At 43.1% G+C, this 27,877-nt stretch overlaps 1 long non-coding RNA gene across 1 annotated transcript in view; it reads right to left on the reverse strand.

The window, feature by feature from the left end:
• Nucleotides 1–17,682: 17,682 nt before the first annotated feature.
• The window catches only part of LOC126998690 (uncharacterized), a 55,405-nt gene continuing 45,210 nt past the window's right edge, over nucleotides 17,683–27,877 (reverse strand). The window contains exon 3 of the long non-coding RNA XR_007752969.1: nucleotides 17,683–17,821. This is a non-coding gene — a long non-coding RNA (uncharacterized LOC126998690). The remainder of the gene's footprint in view (nucleotides 17,822–27,877) is intronic.

The raw sequence follows: 27,877 nt of genomic DNA on the forward strand, positions 1-27,877 counted from the left end.
TTTTGGCTTTAAGGGAAGTAGCTCACATTAGACAAGGTACTTCAGTCACGGGTGCGAAGGTGGTGGTGGTGGTGCTGGTGATTGGGGTCAGGGTGATGGTGGAAGCGGTGGTGTGATGGTGATGGGGGTCGTTCCGGAGGCAGTGGTGGAGGTGGTGGCGGGGTTGAGCTTTTAAGAACAAGTTTTCCACCAAATTCCTGTCTCCTGTAATTTACCACAGATTTTGCCGCGCACCCACACTCATTACGGACACCGGGCATGGGAAAGCTTCACTGTAATACACATTGAGAGACGGAGCAAGGGAAGCTCACTCGTTTCTATAGCGTGGAGAAAGAAAAGGAGGAAAAACAATAAACGCAAGCTTTTAGGTACAATCATCAATTCCTGGCGGCGATTATAAAGGAGAGGGAGCTTCGTAAAGAGAAATATATACGTAATCCTGTACCGAGTAAGAGATATCATCGTACCTTGGCTTCTTATGACCCTTGTATGGAGACGCTGCAGGGCTGTTTACTATCCTGAGCTTGGGAAATTCAGTCACTCATGAAACAACCTTCCAAACACAAAGACGTGATGATATGGAAAGCTTGACGGAAACGTGTTATTTCCAAGTGGTGATAGACGTGGGTCCCTTAAGGTCTTCTCTCATTGTCTATTCCATTTATCTTCACGCTCATCATCACCAGTCATTAATAGTGCACTGCAGGGCAAAGGCCATTCCCAACATTCTCTCTACACTTCTCTGTCTGATGTTAGTATATTCCATCCTGCTGCGGCATTTTTTTTTTTTTTTACAACAAAGGAGGCAGCTCAAGTGCTCTAATTTCAACTTTTCACCTGTCTACTTCTCCACTGACTTCTACAGTTCCTGGGTTGTTACTCTGTTACTTTGACTGTCAATCTGTTTTCAGTTCTACGCTTGGTGTGGTCAGCCCAAATCAATTTCGATTACGAGCAATACAGACTGAAAAGAGAATCTCAGAACATAAAACCACTATGGGCCTGAATATTAGAAAAAAAAGATAAAAACACATAAGTGACCCTTTCGTTTTACATTCAGCTTCATGAAAAAGAAAAAGGGATGCATTGAGTTCTTTCCGAGGCAGCTACGAAGTGTGTGTCGAGATAAGTGCACCAAAAGGTATGTCAGGAGCGGCAACGTATGGGGGTTAGGACGAAGGTGCAGTAGCAGGTGTGACAGAGTGCAGGGGCGTGTTAGGGAGGGAGGGGCTGCCTGGGACGTGGGTACACAGGCGGGGCGTGACAAGGGCGGGGCGGCGGTAATGACGTGGCGGGCGACACACGGACGTCAGGACAGCTTTGGCTCAGTCCTGCTCCGTGATGTGTTATTTACGGTGATTTACTGAGGAAAAAGGGAACAGTTCGTTTTTATCTTAATGGAGGGAAGTAGCGAACAAACATGGTGCTTTTAATGGCCTTCTTCCGTTCTGCAACATGTAGAATGGAATCAAACGCGCAAAAAGGAGAAAGAGTGAAGAGGACAACAACAATTTGATGAAAAAAACTTGCAGAATGGGACAACCACCCGTGACGGACGGAAGAACTAAACAATATACGGTACAAACAATTTTTCGCACAAAGTGAAAAAACAACAACTCAAGCACAAAAGAAAAAAAGAAAAAAAGAAAAAAAGCCGAAGGAAGACAGCTACACCACCAAGACAAAACAACAATGAATAGATGAAGATATTAGACACTGAAAATTAAAGAAAAAAAATGAAGACTAACACGAAAATGCAAATGCTAAATAATGAAGAAAAAAACACACGAAAAAAAGATGATAAAAAATAACACAAAAAAGAAGAAAAAAACCCAGTAGAAACAAAGGGCAACAAAAAGCAAAACAAACAAACAAACATATTCAAGACTTACACAGCATCACCAAAGCAAAACAAAACATAACAGAACAAAACAAAAACGGACAACCAAATCATCAGACCTTAACACGCCCGCCGCTCGAGATGTCAACACAGACGCTATAGGAAGCAGCGGGCGACACGTGACTTGCATGTTCCGTGACGCCGAGCCGTGCTCTCGTCTCCTTGAGGCAATCAGGAGCTCCGGGGTGATTAGAGGCAGTGCCCGCGTGGCTGTGCAGTGATGAGGGAGTCCCACAGCGCCCTCCTCCATCACTCACACCACACACTGTAATCGGGAGGGGGGGGGGAGAGAGAGAGAGAGAGAGAGAGAGAGAGAGAGAGAGAGAGAGAGAGAGAGAGAGAGAGAGAGAGAGAGAGAGAGAGAGAGAGAGAGAGAGAGAGAGATCAAAACCGAGAGAGAGAGAGTGAGAGAGCAGACGCCAAGATGCAAGGTAACATTATCAAGATTTACAGCGGGTTCTATGTATTATTTAAACCATTATAAATACTGCCACGCCGAGTCCGCCACTGCAAACTATGAGGAGAATTTACATCGCCCTGACATGCCACAGACCCGGCCCTCCCCAGCAGGCCCCGCGCTGCCCCCTGGAGGGAAGGGCGGGGCGTGGCAGGCGGGGGAGGGGCGGACAGGCGGCTGGGCGATGGCGGTGGCGGTGTTGGGGTAGCGGAGCCCTCGGGTGTCTCCATTGGGGGTGGGCGAGGGGGCGATAGGAAGGATAGAGAGATGTGTGCATTTGTAGAGTTATATACAGACTCCCTTTCTCATTTCTCTGCGTTCGTACCTCGTCTCATTCGCATCGTTTCACCCTCAGCTAATATTCATACATTACTGTATTAATACTGCTATAAGGTTCCAGTCGCTCTCTTTCTTGCTTTCTGGAGATGTCGATGTAAAATTTGCTTCCTCTGTTTCCTCTTGAATTTCCTCCTCCTTCTCCTCCTCCTCCTCCTCCCAGTTGAATTCTTGACACTAAAGATCATCATTTTATTTTCCTATCTTGTCATCGTCCACAGATCGTTTTGCTTTACACAATGCCATTTTGTTTCATTCTTGTTTGATCACTTATGACCTTAAAACTTCATTATTAAATCTTTCCGCTATTTTTTTATTTATGAATGTTCTTTTCTTTCTCTTTCAGCGCCTCACGGGACCTGCAGCGCCATGCCACACAGTCAGACAGCCAAGAGCCAAACAGTGACAGCCACTCGTGATTCCTACTCATCAGACGCCCGTTCTCGCCACAGCCTCCCAGTGACTGCCGTGTTCCGTGACTAATGGGAGACTCGTGTAGCTTTGGTTCACGGCATATACTTCTGACAACCCCTAAATAAATCACCTGTTATCACGATGCGGTTGGTGGCGACATTACCAGCCTCGGCAACCACAATGACAATTCACATACATCTATATCTGTATTACCTGTTCATCTCTCTCTCTCTCTCTCTCTCTCTCTCTCTCTCTCTCTCTCTCTCTCTCTCTCTCTCTCTCTCTCTCTCTCTCTCTCTCTCTCTCTCTCTCTCTCTCTCTCTCTCTCTCTCTCTCTCTCTCTCTCTCTCTCTCTCTCTCTCTCAGTCAAAACATTCAACTCCACCTATTAATCAACTGAGGGGCTGACGGACTGGCTGACTAAGTGGCCGCTGGATGTCTGTATTGTCAGTAGCAAGTGATAATGTAAGGAAGAGCTGCTCCGCCCCCTCTCTATAATTGCAGAGGCTCTCCTGACTAGCGGCCTCTCACTGAATTAATCTGTATGCATGAAGATGTGGCTGTAGGTAAGTCTTCGTATATGGGTGTGACGTCTTTGAGTATGCGCGTGAGAAAGAGATAGAGAAGGAAAAAAAACGAGTGAGAGAATTCCTCCACTTCCCTACACCTGTTAATCTTCCCCTGCACGCCTCCTCCTCTCCCGTGGTCGCCCGTGTTGTACCAGTGTGATGGGCCGTGTGATGAGTGGTGATGAACGGTGATAAGCAGTGCGGAGTGGTGATGGGTGGCTGGGGACGGTGATGGCCGGTGTGACGGACGGTAATGGGCGGGGTGACGGATGGTGATGCGCGGGAGATGGGCGGCGTAATGGATAGAGCGATGGAAGGCGGCGAAAGGTTTGACTTCCGGTGATGGGTTGTGCGAGGCCGCTGACGGACAGGGAATGGCTGGCGATGGGCGGGGACGGCGGACAGCGACGAGCGAGGATGTGGCGATGGGTCGTGTGCCGCTGTATACAAAAGCTGATAAGGTGTGATATGCATTGACGAGCCATCAGATGTATTTGATATGTAACGTTGAAGAATATGACAAAGAGGTGCAACGCTAGACTTTGAGATAACTAAGCAATTCCCGTTGATAAGCAGATATGAACAACGTAGTCAGAGGGAAAGGAACAGGGATGAAGGTGAGGGTAAGGGGAGAGAGTGGCCAGCAAAGGGAATGAGGGTGAAGTTGAGGGACGACGCGGGTTACAGGGCAGAGGGGAAAAATTAGGGTCCCAGCGCGGAAGGGTAGCAAGGAATATGAAGAGGATGAAGGACAAAGGTAAGAGTTAGTGCATTCAACAAGGAAAGGTGTTAGTAGTCAAGCTTTATAGAGACTGAGAATTAGTAAGCTATTGAGTCACCTACCTTCCATGACTGTCAAAGAGGTTTTACTTGTTTCTGAGTCTTCATCGTCATCGCCGCTAAAGTAACATTCCTCGCTTATTAACCTCAACTCCTGACGCCACTCATCTTCTTGCAGGGGAGGAGTTAAAGGGGTAGGCTTGGGAGGGGAAGACTGGGGGAGGGTGGGGCGTTCAGGGCATCAGTATCAGTTTAGCGGCGCGTAAAGTATTTTGACGCAATGGCTACTGCACACTGAACGGCCGACTACCTCCGCAGCTAGTCTTTCTTTTTCCCTCTCAGCTGTGAACGAAAGGAATGGCTGACTTCCTCCGCTCCTAGTCTTTCTCCCATCTTATTCCCTTCTCTCTTTTCCCCTTCAGGCGTGACCGATACTGAAGGCAAGAGAAACTTCATAAATCATAACGTTACTTGTGAAAATTACCTTGTGTGGTATTGATTACGGAAAAAAGTAGGTTTCAGGTGAGTGGAAATGACTCGAATGGCCTGAACAGGTGAGGGAAGGTGTAGGGGGGAGGAGCGCTGCACCCTGCCAAGCTGCTGTCCCGTCCCCTGCATCACCCTGCCAGTCACGTAACGGAGGCAGAAGCTTATATAAGAGACCACAAACAATCAGTATTCCCCTTCCTGGCTCTCTCTTTCTCATTCTCTTACGTTTTCTCTCTCTCTCTCTCTCTCATACATACAAAAATAGATATAGATAGATAAATACGTAAAGATAGATAGATAAATAGACTGGTAGGCAGTTAGATAGACATATTGAGAGATAGATTCCATGCTAAGCCGTTATCAGCTCTATTTTTGGCATAAATTAAAAGCCTGATGGTTGTTCTTACCACACCACTAAGGCAGCAAGCGCTTGAACAATAAACGTCTCCAATACTAAACTTTAAAACCGTGATGTTTCTTTAGCAAGTCCTCGATACTCACTAGTGCGTTGTTGCATGCCGCTGTGGTCTGGCTAACGAACCTGCTTTTAGGGAAATTTTTCGTGCAGTAAATAAATATCGCAGCGTCGAGTTTACACAGCTTCGTGAGGAGCAAAGTACCCATATGTCCTTCTGGATGACACTTCCATCCTGTTGGAGTGTTAAAAGTTAGAATAACTATAAAGATTGAAAGGCTTACTATTATTATCAAGTCTTGGAGGGTGTTATTTTATACATGCAAGGGAAGGAACTGGAGGTGAGTCAGGATTTTTTTTTCAGATTTTTTTGGGAGACACAACCACCTCTCTCTGATTGTTTTTGCAACGGCTTCTACGAGGCAACCTTCCGGTGTCTTTTCTCCCTCGCCAGTGTACGTGGTTTTCCGTCGAGTGTTGAAGGTGACTGTGAACCTAATTTCCTGCCAGGCCTTCCTGAACAAGCAAACAAGAGACGACACAAAGGCGACTCGATGTCTTGACCACCTGATGAAGACCTACGGCGACGCCACCACCCTCATTATTGACAATAGAGAAGAAAATCCCAATCGTTATCATCATTACTGCTCCTGCGTGACTTTCCTAAACAACCAAACCAAAGTAACCGCAAGTGAGACCCGAATCCTCGCCCAAGAGATGAGGAGGTCGGTCAGCGCCGTCGCCCTCATTCACGGCGAAGGAAAAACAAATACCTGTCATTTCTATCTGTGAGAAATTTTTCCGTCCACAAATTTAAGGGTACCTATGACAGACATAACCCAGCAAACCACGGTGGCGAGGCGGCAAAACACTATTACCTGCGCTGTACTATTTCTCTACATGTCGCCTGGCTAGAGTCCAGGTTATATTACGTAGCATCGGGGCGGTAATTTGCAAAGTTAGATCGTTGCAGGTCTTGGGAAGGATACACATTCAGTTCAGTTGGGCAGGTGAACAGAAAATTGCTAGATATTCCAACCCTTGCTATACGCTTCGATAAAAGATAATAAAGGTTCGATTTTAGCGATATATAGTTCAATCACAAAAAGATGATGAATGAAGAATGTATACTGGCAATAAATATACGTAAGAGCAAAGGTGTATTTAGATGCATTCCCGCTGTACACTCATTCCACTTGCATTAGGGTGACATTCACGGCACCCTATACTTAGAGAATATCGCGCTGTTATGACTATTGCGACATGCATTGTTGAGCACACATATACAGGTGTTGGTGTTTACTTGTTTACACAGGTGACAGCTCGGGAAATGGCGTCGCGGGAAACCGAAAACGCACATCGAAGGCACGTTGATGGCTATAATGGCTCAGGACTTAACCGCCGGGGCCTCAACGCAGCACGGGAGCGACACAATGGCATTCGTCGCGGTGTTATAAGTTATCCATTATGCACAGAAATACTACAGGCTCTTCACGAAATTATATACTCTTTGGACGTTTACGTAGAGGAACAATAATTGGATACCAACTGCGTGCGTGCGTGCGTGCGTGTGTGTGTGTGTGTGTGTGTGTGTGTGTGTGTGTGTGTGTGTGTGTGTGTGTGCTGAATGATACTTGAAAATTTCATCCAGATATTTTAACCCCCCGAGACGTGTATGTGAGGGGGCGGGGCGGGGGCCGGGGCGGGGGCCGAGGCGGGGGCCGGGGTGGGAGCCGGGGCGTGGGGAGAGCATTGGTCGGGGGCGCCGATCGGAGACCTGTAATCATTGTATGCGTCGAGTGGTTTACAATCGCCTTCATGTTTTTTCTTCATTACGGCGAGGCCCTCAGTGTAGCCCCGCGTTAAGGGGGCCACACTGACCATCGCTGGTGCGAAGAAAATACCAAATTGCAAATGCATCCTACATCTCTACATGCTCGACCCTAACCCTTCCCCCCACCCGCGAGATTCGCCTGAACGGTGAGAAAAAGAAAATATCTTTTATAAAATTAAATGATTTAAAAAGGAAGAAGGTTTTACGAAGAAAAGGAAGAGCAAAAACACACGTGCTTTAAAACCACAAACTACGTCGTCATAGATCACACTCAAAAAAGTGCCTAAAACTGAAATTAGACCAGGTCCTGCGAGTGGCACAGTGGCCGCCAGGGGGGGAGGGGGGGAGGGGGATGGGATCGAGGGGGGAGGAGCTCCTCGGTGGACACAAGGGAAAGGTTTGTGATGAGGCAGGATACAGACACCTTAAATACGCTTATACGTGTATATATATATATGAGGCGATGAGGATGGTGACGAAGGTGACGTGGTGGTGGTAGTCGTAGTGTTGGTCGCGATGGTAATTGTGATGGTGGTGATGGTAGTGGTAGGGATGGTGATGGAGGTGGTGGTGGATGTGGTGGTGGTGGTAATGGTGATAATGTTTGCGGTGGTGGTGGTGGTGGCGGCATGGATGGTGATGGAGGTGGCGGCTGGTAAAGACGGGTGGCGTCACTGCAGCGGCGGCGAAGATGATGGAACTAAACATCGGCCTCAGAGGGAGTGGCGGGTATCATGTCATCAGTTATAGGCAGGTGGCGGCGAGGATATTGGTAATGACGGCGGGGGAGGAAGTGGTTTGTCTGGCATCAGCGTGACGGTGGTAATATTGTTCAATGTAGTAGAGATGTTAATGGTGGACGTGTTGACGTTTTGAGTAATGCAGTAGCGGATGGATGTGATAAAAGTGAGCGGGTATTATTGCCGCAGATGACGGTTTTTAGGAAACGATTGTTGGCTTTATTAATGGTGATAGCAATGGTTCTCTTTCCGCCAATTGTTTTGCAAATAATACTTACGATAATGGAAATTTCAGCTAATGAGCTTGAAGATAATTCATACTCCTAATGGCTTGCAAATAAAGAGAGAATTTTAGGTATTTATATATTTTAAATGAGTGTGGTCTCATAAAAAAATATGCTCAGTTAGTTTCGTTCAATTTCATGCGTCATCACCGTATTTTCTTTTATATTTTGGAAGAATGATTTGATTAACACCAGTAGAGACGTCAGCAAATTTTCTCGATTTTCATCATTGACGGTACCGAGACTAATAGGGGAGAAGAAACTGTATCTGATAATGAAAGAAAAGTGGTGTGGGATGAGGCAGACGGTGGTGGTGGATGACGCAGAGAACCTTGCCAGAATAACCAAAGGAGGAATGATGCTGTAATGGTGGTAGTACAAACTGGAGGAGGTAATGGTGGTGGTAGTGGTGGTGCATGGAGGTAGTGGTTAGGGTGGCTGGTGGTAATGGTGATGGTGGTTGTCATAGAGCCGAGGGTAGTGGTTGTGTAAGGAGTGGTGGTGGTACTGTTGGTAAAAATGTTGATATTTGAAGTAATGGATTTGTATAGCCAATGGTTGCTGTTCGTTGCTGTATGGCACAAGAGCTAAAAACCTAACGCCATCGGAGGTAGTATTTGCATTGGTGTTCTATTGGTGGAGGTGTTAGTTAAGACGAAAATGTTAGTAGCAGAGGAGATGGTATCCAATAGTCATATATAAAGAATGAGATCATTTTTTTTACAGTTCACAAGACAAAGGCAAAATAAGACCAAAAAACAAAATCCTGATAACCGCTGCCTCTGTAAGAAAGATAACCGAAGATTCTCAAAGAGTTATCAATTCTTGGGCTCAGGGTGTCTCGATACTCTCCTCTTACAAGCGTTTGAGTTTTGATGAGGAAATACAGACGAAGAATCCTGTTCCCAAATTCACCAGTGTATAGGAGGAGTGAATGAAGATGCTGGTTGACGCTTGCATTACTAAGATGGACAGCAAAGACAAGTGGCGGTGGCTCGGCGGCAGTAAGGATGATGTTGTCGGTGTTGTTAGTGGTTGTATTGTTCCGACTGGTAATGGTGATGGTATAACAGTCCTAATGGTGGTGTGAGTTGATGTGGTTGTGTTTTAATGGTGGGACTCGACAAGGATGGTGGTGGTGATGGTGAGGGTATTATTATTATTATTATTATTATTATTATTATTATTATTATTATTATTATTATTATTATTATTATTATTATTATTATTATTATTATTATTATTATTATGGTGATTGTAGTATTGCTGTTGTTGTTGCTGCTGCTGCTTTTGTTATTATTGGTTGTAGTAGAGGTGGAAGAGGAGGAGGAGGAGGAGGAGGAGGAGGAACAAGAAGAGTACCGACGATGTTAGAAGTAGTAGCATTAGAGAGAGTGGTGGTGATGGTTATGATGGTGAAGGTGGAGAGGCTGGGGGGGGAGGTGATCGAAGGGTGGTGGTGGTGGTGGTGGTGGTGGTGGTGGGGGCGATGATAATGACGGTGACGGCAGCGGCAGCGGTGGAGAGGTGAGTGACGGAGTGTCCCACAGGCCCAGGGTGAGAGTGTGTCCCGGGTGGAGGCCCTGAGTGACCTTACGGGTGAGGAGGAGGAGGAGGAGGAGGAGGAGGAGGAGGAGGAGCAAGAGGAGCAGCAGCAGGAGGAGGAGAAGGAGGAGGAGGAGGGCGCTGGAAGGAGCCACGCCACGTCTTTCTTTGAGGTGGCAGAGTCTTCGTGGTCGTGAAGCTGAGGGCCATCCATCTCCCCGCCCGTGGCCCAGCACTCTCCTGCCCCGAGCCTTCAAATTATAGCGGGGCAGGGAGTGGAGGCCCAGGTAATGGCTGGGTGCTGGGAGGTAATGACAGACCCCGCTTGACTCCAGACTCCCCGGCTCCACCACCACTACCAACACCACCACCACCACCATCCTGTCCCCTCCTCCTGCCCCACCACCACCGCGTCCATCGCCTCTTCCTTCTCCTCCTGCTCCTCCTCCTCCTTCTCTTCTTCTTCTCCTCTTCTTCTTCTCCCCGGATCCACCACCACTACCACCACCACTACCAACACCACCACCATCACGTCCTCTACTCCTCCTCCTCCTCCTCCACCATCCTCGACACCCCAACCATGTCAGTCTGCTCCTCTACCACCGCCACCACCACCACCCACCACCACTATCACCACCAGCACAACCAACACCATCACCACCACATCCCCTTCTCTTTCCTTACTATCACTACGTCCATCTTCTTCCCCACCAGCAGCGCCACTACCACCACCACCATCACCACTACCACCATCACCACTACGACTAATACCTTCTTTTTAACTTTTACTAACGTCCAGTCTATGTAACCACCACCACCACCACCATCATCTTTCATTTATTTTTTTTAACAGGAACTATCACCTTCATTGACACTTTCATATCACCATTATCACATTCATAACATACAGAGAACATGTCCAGAGATGCCACTATTTACATCACCACAGGTAACTTCACCATCACTTTACGATCGTCACTATCACCAATATCAAAAGCACCATAAACGGAGACAGTGGAAACAGCATGAAAAAACGGCAGCAACAACAGTAACGTAAAAACTATCATTATCGAAAACAACAACAGCAACAGGAGCAACGTATCCACCACTCTCACGGCCTCAGTATTACATGGCCAGCACCACCAACGACTCCACCACCACCACCGCAGCTGCAGATACGACCACTACTACCCTCGTTCCCATCACCACCACCACCACCACCACCGCAGCTGCAGATACCACCACTACTACCCTCGTTTCCACCACCACCACCACCAACACAGTCACCACCACATCGACAACAAAAACACCACAACTACCCTCTGCAAACGGTCTTACCACCTGCAACCACTAAAACTCGAGTCACTCACCACCACAGCCACCATCACCACCACCATCATCCCCAAGATTTGCTATAGCCACAACAATCACCATCACCACAAACCTCACCACCAACGTTATTACTATCAAGACCTCCAGTCCAATCACCACTACCACAACCTCAAACACCATCGCCACCATCACCGTCGCTGCCAACAATAGCCTTAGCCTTTGGTCCGCGCCAAGACCACAATCAAGCAACACTTCACCGGCCTCACCTTCACAAACGGGTCACCTATTAACCTGGTGTGTCCATTATTACAGGTTAATGATCGTAAAAAAGCAATAGAGACGAATTTACTACTACTACTACTACTACTACTACTACTACACTACTATACAATATCATTCGAATTTTTTGGGTAGAATTTCATGTTAATACTGCATTTTATACGACAGACACTCACACTCACACTTACACACACATCCAAACACCCACAGAACAAGAATCAAGTGACAGCTAACAATCTCACCGGCTTCCAAAAATGAGACTTTCAGAAAAAAAATGCTGTATCAATGTTCGCACCTGACACCCAAAACAAACGAACTGGTAAGAATAGACAAAAATAGAAAAAAAAACACTGACACACAAGAATCTTCGCACATCAGATAGCAAAGTGCAGATCCCCCCCTCAATATCGCTTACCGAAAGGACCAATCTTACCACCAAAATTCTTACCTGCCATCTGTATATATATATTTTTTACTCTGTGTGTGTGTGTGTGTGTGTGTGTGTGTGTGTGTGTGTGTGTGTGTGTGTGTGTGTGTGTGTGTGCGTTATATAAAGTGTTTACTATCATAATACTGTATCGAAGGACACCCTTTCAGAATTGAATAATGCAGCAGTTTTGTGAGATCCGTGAAATAAACTTATTGTGTGTGTGTGTGTGTGTGTGTGTGTGTGTGTGTGTGTGTGTGTGTGTGTGTGTGTGTGTGTGTGTGTGTGTGTGTGTGTGTGTGTGTGTGTGTGTGCGCGCAAACGCGTGTATTTGTGTTATATATTTTTATTATCGTAAGCATGAACAATACCGTACAATGAAAAAATGTAAATAAAGTAAAGATTAAGTAAGGAGAATGGGAGAAAGTGATTTAATAAGCATTATGTAGAGAGGAAAAATATTAAGATATGATATTAATAACAGTAAGATAATAATAATAATAATGTAAACAGGGATAGAGATGCTGCTGCTCCTGCTGATAATAATAATAATAATAATAATAATAATAATAATAATAATAATAATAATAATAATAATAATAATAATAATAATAATAATAATAATAATAATAATAATAATAATAATAATAATAATAATAATAATAATAATAATAATAATAATAATAATAATAATAATAATAATAATAATAATAATAATAATAATAATAATAATAATAATAATAATAATAATAATAATAATAATAATAATAATAATAATAATAATAATAATAATAATAATAATAATAATAATAATAATAATAATAATAATAATAATAATGATAAGAAGAAAAAGAAAAATAGAATACGATTAAGAATAAGAAAAAAAAGAAGAAAGAAACATAAGAAAAAGAAAAAAAATATAAGAAAAATAACAAATACAAAAAATATACCAACAAAATGAGCACGAGGAAAGAAAAAAAAAAGTGTCCAGCCTAACGACGAGCAGGTGTCCGTGGGTACCTGGATGCTGTCATCGTAATTAGTGTCGCCAGGTGCCGCCACGTAACAGAAGTAAACAATCACTCTCCTTAATGACCGGCGGAGAGAGAGAGAGAGAGAGAGAGAGAGAGAGAGAGAGAGAGAGAGAGAGAGAGAGAGAGAGAGAGAGAGAGAGAGAGAGAGAGAGAGAGAGAGAGAGAGAGAGAGAGAGAGAGAGAGAGAGAGAGAGAGAGAGAGAGAGAGAGAGAGAGAGAGAGAGAGAGAGAGAGAGAGAGAGAGAGAGAGAGAGAGAGAGAATGTGTGTGTGTGTGGGGGGGTTGTGTGCGTTTCCTCTTGTTACAATTTATTTCACTTTTCTTGTGTATGTCTATCGGCCCCTATTTGTCTGTCTGTCTCTCTGTCTGTCCCGCACCTGCTACAAACACAGCTATTCCCCTCCTCGGTCCGTCAGGTGTGGACAGGTGCGTGTAGTCATCAATCACCAAGCGAGTGACTGAAATATCATTATCATCAATAGGCACAAAAACGCCGTCTAACCTCGCCACAAATTCCTTATACTTAGAAGTGAGACATGTTTATAATTTTCTCAGCTTTGCCTACAATATCCTGCCGAGGTGCGAACTACGTGTATCTCCTGTTTTCCTACCATTATAAGAACGTGTGTTTTGCCTGCTTTATGGTTTCATTGTCGTTTATACTCCCCATGTAAAAAAAAATATACGAATGGATTCTATCGGCGGTTTTTGCATGTGCTGTCTGGTCTATTCCGCTCCCAGTGACCTCTGTGTCCTATGCCTAGTTTCTGATGTTCCTTGTTTCGTTTTTCTCTGTTTCTATGTGCAGTAAACTTCATTGCTGGGTCTTACCGAATATTCGAACTTCAAAGTGCTCAGCTTAAGTAACTGGAAAATTTAGGAACTTCGCGCGTGTATCTTGTTTCGCTCGTGGCCACCTTCCTACTGTCTGGTTACTGTCTTACATCCCCTTTGCTTCTTTTTTATCATATATATAGAAAACTACATTTCAAAGGTTTCTGTAATGTACATGACTTGCTGCACGGCTACATTCTGAACATATCTATTTGTGAAATGACTGTACCTTTATTTCGTTTTCTTTATTACAGAGGAAGAGTGATTGATTGCATGGAGCTCCGTGAAAAAAAATCATTGTACTTCTTAATATAAAAATAGGCAAGTTTCTTTTCTCATACGAATTTGCAGGACCAGTTTCTTAGAGCTGTATAGACCGGGCTGAATGGTGAATTGTAACGACATTAGAAGGATATGCGCGAAGGTATTAAGATGGTGCGATACGAGATATGATATTTCCCTTCCCAAGTGTGTATGTTTGTATGCATGCATGCAGGAAATGACAATGAAAATATCGAGCCTTAATTCCGAGCAGAAAGTTTACCACGACTGAGAAAGGATTACTGTGAGTTGGTTATCAGACCTACCATCAGCGGTGTGTATGTGTGTGTGTGTGTGTGTGTGTGTGTGTGTGTGTGTGTGTGTGTGTGTGTGTGTGTGTGTGTGTGTGTGTGTGTGTGTGTGTGTGTGTGTGTGTGTGTGTGTGTGTGTGTGTGTGTGTGTGTGTGTGTGTGTGTGTGTGTGTGTGTGTGTGTGTGTGTGTGTGTGTGTTTGTGTGTGTGTGTGTGTGTGTGTGTGTGTGTGTGTGTGTGTGTGTGTGTGTGTGTGTGTGTGTGTGTGTGTGTGTGTGTGTGTGTGTGTGTGTGTGTGTGTGTGTTCAATCACCAAATTACAGGGCCGGACGAATCTTATCAGGCACACGAACAGAACCTTGAAGAGACTTTTGGTAGGATCTTGGACTCGGTTATCACGCCTCCTATCTCAACACACACACACACACACACACATACGCATACAAACGCATACAAAAACACACACAATGATAATATGTGTGTATATGTGCGTACGTTTGTGTTTGTCTGTGCTTGTGTGTGTGTGTATGTGTGTGTGTGTGTGTGTGTGTGTGTGTGTGTGTGTGTGTGTGTGTGTGTGTGTGTGTGTGTGTGTGTGTGTGTGTGTGTGTGTGTGTGTGTGTGTGTGTGTGTGTGTGTGTGTGTACAAGTATGAGTGCGGCAAAGAAAAGCAAATGTGTTAGTGAAGCGTCAGTTACGATGAAAAAAGTCTCCGGATACGGAACGACTCTTTCTAATAAATGATATATATATATATATATATATATATATATATATATATATATATATATATATATATATATATATATATATATATATATATATATATATATATATATATATATATATATATATATATATATATATATATATATATATATATATATATATATATATATATATATATATATATATATATATATATATATATATATATATATATATATATATATATATATATATATATATATATATATATATATATATATATATGTATACTGTCTTTCTTTCTCTTTCTCTGACTCTGCCTCCCTCAACACTCACTCCTTTGTCGCCATCGTGTGTTTTATGCCAGCTGTTCTACACGTGAATGAAGTCGCTGGTGTCTTCTTGTTCATCAACTAAGAGGAAAACACAGTAACACCATTGCCCATTACAATGTTGAGATATTACCGTTTGATTTATCGGCGTGGATTTCCTAAATCATCGTTTGTCTTCATGCGTAGGAGTTTATTGTCCGTTGTCACAAATGATTTCTTGTTTGTTTAAATCGAACTGGTTTTCTTACACTATGAAACTGACGACGACCAAATTAGTTCAGTGGGAACTACTACTCATCCCTCGTTTTTTTTATAACCTGCTTTGTGAAATAACACAAATTTTATTGCCAACTCTTGGTGCAATTGTAATAATACTGCCTAGCCGGAAAAAAACCCTATTACTATTTGAGTAATCTTCAAATGGTGCAACTACAATCTTGAGTATAACTCAAATAAATAATATTGATTTTTTTCACCATCTCATTCATCCATCAGTGCATTAGAAAATGAACGATAAAGATAATCACTTCATTAGTTTTTATTGCCTTTATGACCGACTTCATCAGTATTCTCAGTTCTTCTCTCTGTGGATGGATAGCCATAACACCGATAGGCTCGACAGCCCTCTTTGCGTTCAGTCAACAATGATACCAAGTAAGTGTCAGGAGGTGACCAGCTTTGCATATTTGTGGAGCCAGAGAAAGTATGAATATATACCAAGTGAAGCTCCTTGATACTTTTTGGTCATGATAGGACACGGAAATGCAAATAAACATTAGACGTTTAATTTATTTACCTACCCTCATGTTATTCGCCTGGCTACATCTCCTTTCAATTCTTCCTCAGTCAATAATACAATTTTTCTGCTGCGAGAGGAACAACGTGAAAAATGTCTTACGCCTTGATTCTTGATCATCGCCAGACGGAGGGTATATTCCAGGACATTCTTTTGCCATTGAAAAATAGCTTTACATTTGTATTGATATTCGCAACAGTTTTTATGAGTTCCGTGCTATAATATAGTTTAGTATTCGCCGATTCAAATTCTGTAGTGTTCATTGATGCAAAAATAATGTGTCTTTCACTATTATCAATTTCTACCTCATTTGATATCCTCTTTATCAAGTTATCTTAATTTAATGTCTCGTTGCAGCGGATTTCCAGACTTTTAACGCTGTAGTTTGATCGACTTTTTGTCTAATTATCGCATTTACTTTGTCATCTTCATTCTTCATCGAACCTCCCCTGTCTATCTCCCCACGCTAACCATGACTCATGAACGTGCCTTCGCGTAATTTGAAGCAATTTACCGACAAAACCTGAAGAAGATCGCCGCTAAAATACGCCGGGGTAACTATCCATGACCATTCACGAACGTGTCTGATCATTACTTGCAGTATCACAAAATTAATTCCTGGTGAATTCAGGAAGCTGGAGAGCGAATTCCTGAGCACAGCATTAACGTGCCCCGCCTTTGTGAGGCGCAAGGCAGCCGTCTCCACGCACATTCCGACGCTAAGAGTAGATGTAGAAGTGATCGCGGTAAACCACAGCAGCAGGCGATGTAAAGAAGCACCCGACGCATGCGAGGGGCACGCGTTGGAAGCCGCCTCACTTCTGATCTCGCGGGACGCATGGCATGGCAGGAACCTCGACTGTTTAGATATATCAATCTCTTATGTAGTCCTGAGTACCGTTGGAGGGGAATATAAATTTAATTTGCTCATTCTACTTGTTCGTTTCCCAGCTGTTGCTTTTGTCTTGTGTATATTCGCTTGCTAGGCTGCTGTTAACTATGGAGAGACATCGTTTTCACTAAATTCTTGCATCCAAAACCACTGGGTGCCTCTCGAATTGGCTACGTCGTTTGCCAACTCTCCAAACATAATATCTGAATGTGTTAAAGTTTCTGAGGTGACTTTAAGAAATGTATATGAATCTTGTATTAGAACCTCGGGCGAGGCGAGAAATGGTAAGAAAAATGATCATGTTCCCACGTGTTAGAAAATACTAGCTTTGTCTCTACTTACTCTCGCTCTTCAGAGGGTGGAGAGTGAAACCCGATGAAATGTTTGCCTCCGTGTTCTCTTCAACATTTTCAACACGTCTTTCCATTGTCTTCATAACAAAAACTGGAGTCTTCCAAACCTTCCTTAGTCCTGGTTTATATCGCTAATATTTTTCTTCTTTTTAACAGTTTTCTCTTTCCTTTTCTATATTATTTTCTCCTTTCCTTTCTTTTATTATAGTATTTTTTTTACATTCATTATTTTTTTCTTATGTATTCTCTCTCTCTCTCTCTCTCTCTCTCTCTCTCTCTCTCTCTCTCTCTATCTATCTATCTCTCTCAATCTCTCTCTCTCTCGTTTCAAAAAACCAACAGGACATTACCTCTAAGTAGTGGTGGTGGAGGCGGTGGGGGAAGGGCGGGGTGCAGGGGACGGGAGGAGCGGGTCCCCTCGTAACACCTGTCGCCTCCCGCGAAGGTGGTGGGCGTGACGGGCGGGCGGCGTGACGGGTGCGTGGGAGGGGTGGAGCACCTGAGGCAGACGGAAATAAAAATCACATTCAGATACGAAACTCCACAGGAAATTTCCCCGCCGCGCATAAAAATGGAGAAACACTTTACATTTCTGAGATATTGGTAAATCTGAAATATCGGGTGAAGTAAATCTGTTTGCGATGGAAAAATTATCCCCCTCCTCTCCGTCTCGCTTCGGCTGTCCAAAGATTTGTTTTCGCTGTTCTTTAACACGTTTCCCCACGTTTCACGCATCTCCGTCACAGGCTGGTAATCATCAATTTTATTAGCTGGCAATTTCTTCGACATCTTAATATCCGCTGATCGCAATCACCTCCTGCCAGGCTTTGGAAACTCATATCGAGGCTTTTCAGACGGGGATGGGGGACAAGGGTGGTGGGAGCAGAGGTGGAGGAGGTGGTTCGGGGGAGGGGGGGACGATCCACAGCGACACCCATGGCACTCAGGCGTGTATGCATTGTAGTGTGTGTGTGTGTGTTTGTGTGTGTGTGTGTGTGTGTGTGTGTGTGTGTGTGTGTGTGTGTGTATGCATGATTCAGGCGTTAACTCTTGAAAACTGATTTATACATGGAAAAGTGGCCAAAAATTACATGCCATTTACAATTTATCTCACCACCTATCTACTCTTTATACACACACACACACACACACACACACACACACATATCTATCCATCTCTCGCTCTCTGTCTACCTATCTTTCCATGGATCTGTTTATCTATCTATTTATTTATATATTTCTGTATTTATTTTCAATCCATATACCTTTATAAACATTTAAAACTACCAACCTTACATACGGAAAATATAAACAGAAGCAAAACGTATAGTCGATAGATCCTGCCGGGAGGTACTCTGGTTTGGAAGGGGGCCTGCATGGAGACTCGCCAGGAGGGACCCCCGGGCTTGGCGTCGTAGGGTGGGCGAGGCGTCGCACCCCCTTGCGTATGCCCCCATTGATTGATTGGTTGAAAATTTATCTACGGACATAAGAGAATCTGAGTAGGAGAGCTCGTGCCTCCCTCATTCATCCAGGCAAATGAAAAAGACAGTGCCATGGTAAAGAGCGAGAAAAAGAGGAAATCACCAGAATGTAAACTCCCAAACCTTAATATTTGTCAGTAGATTTGGGAGTTTACTTTCTCTCAATTTACTCGTTCTTCTACTTTTTGCCATGTCATTGTCTTTCATTTTTCAGTAGTTTAAACACTGATGAGAAGATATTTTTTTCTGCAAGACGATATACCAAGCAACAGATCTACTAGCTTCATATGTACAGCGCAAGCGAAACGTTCCTATAAAAAAATATATATGTATAAATGATAGACACTGATAGACAATGATAGACGTTCCTATAAAAAAGAATATATGTTTAAATGATAGACACTGGAAAGCAAATGTAGAAGAGAGAACTTTTCAACACAATCGTCAAACTTCCGCTTAAATTGAGGAAGAAAGTCATTACTGGAAACGTCAGCACTTCGAACATTCAACATTCCTGCGCAGTAAGCGGTGTAACAATAAGGCTCAAGGAAGATATACATTGTTATGCTTCTACATTATGACAACGAACTGACTAATAAACAAGGCGATAAAAAATACATTATGCCTCGTTATCTCCATAAGAAAAAAAGATTCAGGAAACAGGCAGGCAGGTATGGGGGGGGGGACGGGGGGGAAGAAAGAGAGAGAGAGAGAGAGAGAGAGAGAGAGAGAGAGAGAGAGAGAGAGAGAGAGAGAGAGAGAGAGAGAGAGAGAGAGAGAGAAAAACAGAGACAGAGAAACAGCGAAAGAGAGAGAACAGAGTAAGACAGACGAACCAAAAAAGATGAAAGAAAAGAAAAAATGACGTAACACCAGTACATCACAGGAAGGGTCGATCAGTAGATTAATTCTCTTATAATAACCGACAGCGCGCCGCCGCCGAACGTAACATGAAATAACCTCCCCCGCTGGACTGGACGCGACCGAAATAATAACAATCCGGGGAAGATTTTAGTCGCGGCGCTGACTTATGATGATTCGGGGAACAAAAACTTGATTAAAAACCCAAACAAGGAGGGAGAGGCTCGGGGGCAGGAGAGTGTGGATCATGGGGGGAGGGAGGGGGGGGAGTGCGGAGGGGGCGTGACGTGGCTTGGTGTGTCTTCTTGGGCCGAGCTAAGACCCCTACCGTGCGTGGCGTGGCTGGCACAGATACGAGCGGGCTTCCAACAACGACAGCGCTACAAAAAACAAACAACAGCGCCCCCCGCCTCACCGCTTCACCCCGCTGTCTCCGTCTCTCTCTCTCCTTCTCTCTCATCCACCGCGGCGAGATTGAGGGTTGCAATACGGGGCGAGTTGGCGTCAGGGTGATCAAGGCCCGGCTAGAGGGTGATTTTGCTAGTTTGCGCCGGGAAAATAGAAGGAAGTTAGCGATTTACAACCCGAGTTATTGAGGAAGCAAGGCAGGTTCCCCCACCTTGCCCCCGACCCACACTTCCTGGCGTGAAAAAAAAGGAAAGAAAAAAGAAAATGGACTTGAAGGTGCGAGTGGAGGAAAGGGAGAGGGAGAGCAGGCAGGGCAAGGAGGCGAAGAAGGTGATTTACGTGTGTGTGTGTGTGTTCGTGTGTGTATGTGTGTTCGTGGGTCAGGGAATCAGTAGGCGGGTGTTCGGGACGTGATGTTTAGCGGCTCAAGTGTGACAGGTTGAGGTGGGTTGAAGGGGAGGGAGTTACGAAGATGGATTGATTTATTATTAAGTTGAGGAAGCGTTTTATCTCTTATGCTTCCTTTGGCGGTAAGCTAATAGTACAATGAGGTAATGATTATATTGTTGTGTTGGGTAATATATTCTTCTCTCTCTCTCTCTCTCTCTCTCTCTCTCTCTCTCTCTCTCTCTCTCTCTCTCTCTCTGTTTTGTTGTTTTTTAGTCTCCTTTTCCGTTTTCATATCTTCCTTTCTTTCCTTTTAATATCTCCCTGGCTAAATTTCGCCCTTTTTTCTTCTCTTTCTTCTCTACAATCTTTCCTTCCTTTGTTCTTTCCTTCCCTTCCTCCTTGTTATCTTGCGTTCCTTCCTTCATTTTTTCTTTCCTTCCTGCATTGCCTTTGTTCCTTCTTTCTATCCTCCCTTTCCTTCCTGTCTTGCTTTCCTTCCTTCCTTCTTTCATTCTTTTTCTCCTCTCCTTCTTCCTACTTCCCTGTCTTCTTTCCTTCCTTTCCTCCCTACTTTCTCTAATATCTTACTTTCTTTTTCTCTTTTTCCCTCTTTTTTTCGCCCCAATCTTCTCGTTTCGCAAGCACAGAACACGCACAGCAAGAGGGCGTAAAAAATAAAAATATAAACTAGCAAAACATTACGCCCTGGAGGAAAAGCAGTGACGTAAACTGAAGTAATTTAAACTGAGCACACAATTCCGTCTGCCACGGTTATCACACGCCATATTTGAGGTTTCTTGAGCGCCATCCCCCGCAGCTCTAAGACGCTTCCCCGCTGCGTGCCTCCAAAAAGTCATTCTTGAAATTTGTGGGAACATTTGGAGTACTTCGAAAAAATAAAACCCACTAGATATATATTGTAAATTTCTGAGTATTAAGATAAGCCGTTACACAGGCAATACACTTTCAGGTCAGGGAACTTGTGTAAACTGCTGGAGTACTTCGAAAAAATAAAACCAAGTTGATATATTGTAAATTTCCGAGTATTAAGGAAGCCGTTATAAAGGCAGCACTGGTTACTTTCTCAGGTCAAGACGCACGCCATCTGGGTACTTCTAACAGTATTCGTAGAAACTTGCACGTGAGTGGGGCCCAGTACATTTTCTTTTTGCATTTTCATTATTCGCGGTTTCGTTTTATATTCAAGGTGTGGCTTCGTTGGCGCCAGAGATCGGTTGTCGACAAATTACGTTAGTTTTCCATAAAAGTCTCCATGCAGCACTTCATTACACTTTCATTAAATCAACAACACTCACATTTTGCAAGACAAGGAAGGCGGTTGAGGAATAAAAGTCACAGGTAGGAAGGTAGCTGTTATCCTTCATCCTTTTCCTGGTAAATCGCCCATATGTCACTTAATCATGTGCTGAACGACTGACGTGCATGCGACAGTTCATTACAGCTTCGTTTAATTGCAAAAGCACAAGATGGCGATACTATATATACTGGCGACTAAAAGAAAGAAGGCTGGGGAAGATGGCGGAGGGAGGCAGGCGGGGAGGGATTATGAAGAAGGGGAAGCTGGAGAGAGGAAGACGACAAGGACGAGAGCCACGAACTACGTCCTGTCTGTGGGCGCTACGCACGGTAAGACACATCACTCAGCGGCCAGCCACCACCACCACCACCACCACCGCCACCGCCACCACCACCGCCGCCAGAAGAGCATCATCTCCTCTTCCGCTCCCCGTCCATTTTAGGGCCACAAAATACTACCCTGCAAAAATTATCCTCATTATTGCACACGAGGGTCTGCATTATAACCCCAAGAAGCCATGGAGCCCACGCAAGCCTGTGGTGTATACTTACTTTCAGATAATTTGATTAACATTATAATGGGTTCCATGCTTGTTGGTTTAGTTATAGGTGTGTGAGGTATGTATGTAACGTGCATCTGGCGAAGACTCAACAACAGACGCCCGCTTCCGTTTGCTTCAATATGTTGTAGCGAAGAAAAAAAACGAGCGCCAATTGCAGGGACAAACATATGAAAAGTCACTGTTTGCTGCTAGAAAATACTATGATGCATTGCTAACAAAAATAGGTAGGCATCGTAAGTCAATTTCATGGACGGCAGGAAAAGGCACACCGGGCCCACGCCGCTGCTGTCGCCAAACTCTTGGATCGAGGGCTTGCTGGTCTGTGTGTTTGTGTTGTGGCTTTGTGTGTGCTTGTGTTGTGTGTGTGTGTGTGTGTGTGTGTGTGTGTGTGTGTGTGTGTGTAAACAGGGATAATTAAAATAGGTAGGAAGTATAGGTAGGGGTCCATGTATTCTTCAGAGGCAAAATACCAAATCATTCACAAGAAAATTGATGAGCCTTACGCCTACCTAAGGACAAAGATAGTATATAGTCGTCTTTTACTTTACAAATCAAGGCCTTGGGGAAACAAAACCAAGCTCCGTGACAAAGTTCTGTTCTGCCTTTCATTCACCAGAACTCTTTTTTTTTCCACCTGCATTTCAATTTCTTAATCTATACTATTTCCACTTGCATTCCAATTTTTTATTCAATACTAACGTTTTTCTAGACATGTAATTGGCTTGCGTTTCTCATTAAATATGGATTAATCACAAGAAGAGACGTATAAATACCTTATAGGAATATCAGGGAGAGGAAAGGGGGTTTTAATGAGTGTTTTTAATTGGGAACCTTCGCTAAGAGCATAACAGAGCGCGGTGCAACGGTCGGCCAGCAAGAGCCACTTCCGCTCCGTGTTAGTGGGTGTTACGTGACCATAACACACACACACACACACAGACACACACACACACACACACACACACATGCACACGCACACGTACCCCCCCCCCCCCCACCCACACACACACAAAGAAAAGTCTACTCCAGTATTACGATTGAGTGGAATAAGTATGAAATGAAAATCAGGTCACAGTAAAATGAATGTATAAAAGTAAAAAGAAAAAAAAATAACAGTGGCCAAAGGGTTGTGGGGAAATAAATGAACGTAGACGAATGGAAAACAGAGAAAGTCAAACCACATCTCCTACAGACACTTCGAGGAGGGGATGTTATTTGTACGAAACGGAATACCTAGTCAATAAAAGGTAGTTAAGGGCAAAGAAAACAGATATATGTAATAATTCGATACTATTCTCTCTCTCTCTCTCTCTCTCTCTCTCTCTCTCTCTCTCTCTCTCTCTCTCTCTCTCTCTCTCTCTCTCTCTCTCTCTCTCTCTCTCTCTTTGGAGAGAGAGAGAGAGAGAGAGAGAGAGAGAGAGAGAGAGAGAGAGAGAGAGAGAGAGAGAGAGAGAGAGAGAGAGAGAGAGAGAGAGAGAGAGAGAGAGAGAGAGAGAGAGAGAGAGAGAGAGAGAGAGAGAGAGAGAGAGAGAGAGAGAGAGAGAGAGAGAGAGTCGAAAAGAGAGTGGCTAGAATGTCAGGCGGCGGTGTGGGTTGTGGTGTCATGGATAACTAGCTGTCAGTGATGGAAGGAGAGGTCGACGGGTGAAGGGAGGGTTGGGAGCGAGCGAGGGGAAGGGAGAGGGGTGACTGGTACTACTGCATATGAGAGGAAGGAAAGGTGTGGCGAAAGAGCAGGAAAAGAGGAGCGAGGTTCGAATAATTCTTGTAACGCAATAACGAGAGGAAAGGATGATTAGAGAGAACGAAGGTGCTAAGTAGGACCGGGGAAGACAACGTAAGGGCGAAGGAAATGACGTTCAGATATTTGGAAAGAGTCGTGCATTAAGTAAGACGCGGTGGAAGACTGATGTGGCGCGAATAACATAGATTAAAAAAGATGAAAATTGTATATGCAACGAAAGCAAAAGAGCAGTGACAAAATATAATTTTAGATGCTCAAAAACAGTTGCAAAAAATCGGGAAAAAAACTAAATTCTAATATTGTTAAAGTACTGGATATGCAAAACAAGGATAGATGTGAACTGAATATAAAGACATTAAGGTAAGGAAGAAAAGAAAGAAGAGAAAAGAAATTCGGGAAGGATGACAGGAGAGGAAAGGAAAGGAAAGGAAAGGAAAGAAAAGAAAACTAAAAGAAAGGACAGGAGAAATATTTAAAGGAAGGGATGAAAACGGGAGAAGATTGTATATGAAAGAAACAAAACAAAACAAAAAAAAAGACAGAACATTGAGGACTTAAGAGAGGATTGGGTTTAAGGAAAGAACAGTTTAAGAGAAGGCAAACATAGCCTCGAAAACGATACACGCGTCATTAAACCATATGAATACACTCTTGAGGTGAATAAACCGACATGAAAATAGAGAGGCAACCAAAAAGTGAACAGAAAAAGAGAAACAAAAAACACTCGCCTAGGATAAACGGTAGAATCAAACAAAATCATAAACGGACAATAATGCGGGAGGAAGACGAACTTGAAACAGAGAAAAACCCAAACGAAACAGGGAACGATCACGTCACATTAAGGGCTAAAGATAGGTTTGGGTGTGAGCTAAAGGCGGGTTGTGGGGAAGGAAACAAATAGTGATGGATGGCGGGTTAGGAGTGACGATAATAGAGAGGCGTGTAGCTGCGCCGCAAATCATCGGGCGGACTACAGAAAACCCAAGTTCGTTCCCCTCCAAACGGGTCTGCTTCCTCTCTATGTGGCGGCTTTGTTTTCCTCCTAGTAATCTGTCTTCCCCATGTACTTAAACTTCTCTCTTGATGCTTTTTTGTTGTGTTTTCGGCTTCTCTCTTTTGTTTGCCATACAATAATGTTTTTTGGCTCACTCTTTTCTCATCAATACTTTTTAATATCTCGTTTTCTTTATGTCTCTCGGTACTTGTATAACGGAGAGAATGCTCGTCAATTCGTGCGCACCATCTAATTAGAACTTTTATAAGGAAAATTTCAGTTGATGTGTAAATATAGTAAAATGTCATAATAATAGAATATGGTATAGAAAGATCGACGAAGCAGCAGGTTAGAAGAAAGGGAAAAATAATGCTAAAATAAATGGACACAGTTAAAAAAGAGGAGAAAGATCAACAGAGGAACAGGTCATAAATAAAATACAGCGGAAAATAATGTGATAAAATGGAGGAAAACAGAAATTAAAGAGCAAGAAAGAAAGATCGACGAAGCAACAGGTCTGCAGTCGCTTCATTTTGATATTTGATTCTTCTTTACCATTTATAATTTCCTGAGCATCATTTTCAGGTGGTATGTAAGGATGATAAAGCAAGGTGGAGGTGTGTAGCCACGTTTCATCTTGTCAGCATTTCATCTCGATTCGTGATTTTAATTTTCCCGCAACCAAGGAACATTACTTACTACGAGGGGCTTCATGTTGCCTTTCTTACGTTTTACTTCGACAGTGATTTGATGTTCTCTTCTTTATACCTCAATGGGCCTCAGGTGGACTTTCTTACGATCTACTTCGATAGTGATTTGATGCTCTCTTCTCTATACCTCGATGGGACTCAGGTGGACTTTCTTACGATCTACTTCGATAGTGATTTGATGCTCTCTTCTTTATACCTCGATGGGACTCAGGTGGACTTTCTTACGATCTACTTCGATAGTGATTCGTTGCTCTTCTTCATACTTCGAGTGACTTCGTGTTGCCTCCGTGTAATCAATCTTTTCCTTGTCAGATGCACCGCGAATGGCGTAATGCAGTTAATACGTTGGTTCTCCTCGCGTAATCTGTTGTTGTTTTGTACAGTAGAGGAAACAGGTCAAATGCATAAGCAAAATGAAAACAAAAAGCCCGCTCATTCCTTTTCCCTTGAAAGTAAATAAATAGAAAGGAAGAGCGGCATAAAGAGAGAGCCCAATTTCGGAAAGACCTCGAGGTGTCTTGATTCTCCTCTCCTGAATCAAGCTGAATTGATAAGAATGAAATAATGTCAAAATAAAACGACTAGAGACATCATTTGACCTTATTTTCCTTATAGAACAGCTAAGAATTCCTGATGGTCTAATGTTTGTTGATTTCCGGTGGCTTGGTTTTGTCTTCTTTCCATTTTCTATCACACGTTGAAACTTTCTTTGGTTGGTTTTATTTCTTCCCGTTTTCTCTTTTACGGTTTAGACTCGCTCCTCGGCCCGGCAGATGAGAGGGCGGCGCAACATACGAGCTTCCGTGATGGAGAATGTGAGCGCCATCGTAAACACTGTCCCTCCGTGATGCTGACAGACTCAATGGGGGTGATGAGGCAATTAAGCACCGCAACAAGCAAAGATAAAGATAAATATAGATAATTTGAAAACTATATATATGTGATTAGAGCTCAGCGGGAGGAAAAGGTTAAGGTATAAAAAAAAGTAAGAGAATGATGTTTGATAGATTGAGGATTGGGGAAATATAGATGAGGCAAACAACAGAACATGCAGAGGATAAAATGAATGAAAGGAAAGTTGAACATTATATATTTCTTAGTGCGGTGAGAGGAGATACATAAAAATAAGTAAATAAAAATGATAAGAACTGAGAGAAGGTGGATTAGAGTAGTAAAGTAGTAAACTAAAAGTGGAAATGATGTAACTTAACAGCAAATATCAGCAAAGAACAGAATAAAAAAGGACGCTAAACAATATATGATTTCATTTGGACCGCCGAGAGAGAGTGAGAGAAAAGGAAACAGTACACAATAGGTAAAAATAACTTAGTGAAGGCCGACTAAAGCAAAAAAAATATATATATGAACAATAATTAACTGACCAAAACTTTATATAAACGAAATCATTCACCTTATATTCCACTTCAGATCAATAATATATGTTAAAAAGAAAACAAGAGTATGGCAAAATCCAGCGCAACTAAATTTAAATAAGAAAAGACAACACAAATAGTAAAACATGATGTATATAATTAAATATATACACGAACATAATTAGAGCGATATCATATGACTGACAAGGCGGCGAAAATAATTAGTATACACGGAAAGCAACCAAACCTCGGGAACAGAAATGAAAAAAAAAGAGAGACCGACAGAACAACAGGTAAGAAGAAAGAAAAATAAAAGAGAAAGAAATAGGGTGGAAACAAAACCTCGGAAACAAAGAAGAAAGAAAGAGAAGTCGACAAAACAACAGGTAAGAAGAGAGAAAAAAGAAATGAGAGTAAAATAAATGAAAACAGAGAAGAAGAAAGAGAAAGAAAGATCGACAAAGCAACAGATCATAAAACACAGAGAAAAAAAGGAGGTAAAAGAGATGAAAACAGAAAAAAAGAGAAAGAAAGATCGACAGAACAACAGATCATAAAATAGAGATAAAAAAAGGTGGTAAATTGAATGAAACCAGAAAAAAAGATAAAAGAAAGATTGACAGAGCAACAGGCCATAAAAACATATACAGAGAAAAAATGGGATAAATTGCATGAATGAGAAAAGAAGAGAGAAATAAAGAGGAAATACAG

The sequence above is a fragment of the Eriocheir sinensis genome, chromosome 14, assembly GCF_024679095.1.
Source record: "Eriocheir sinensis breed Jianghai 21 chromosome 14, ASM2467909v1, whole genome shotgun sequence".
NCBI classification, from domain to species: domain Eukaryota; kingdom Metazoa; phylum Arthropoda; class Malacostraca; order Decapoda; family Varunidae; genus Eriocheir; species Eriocheir sinensis.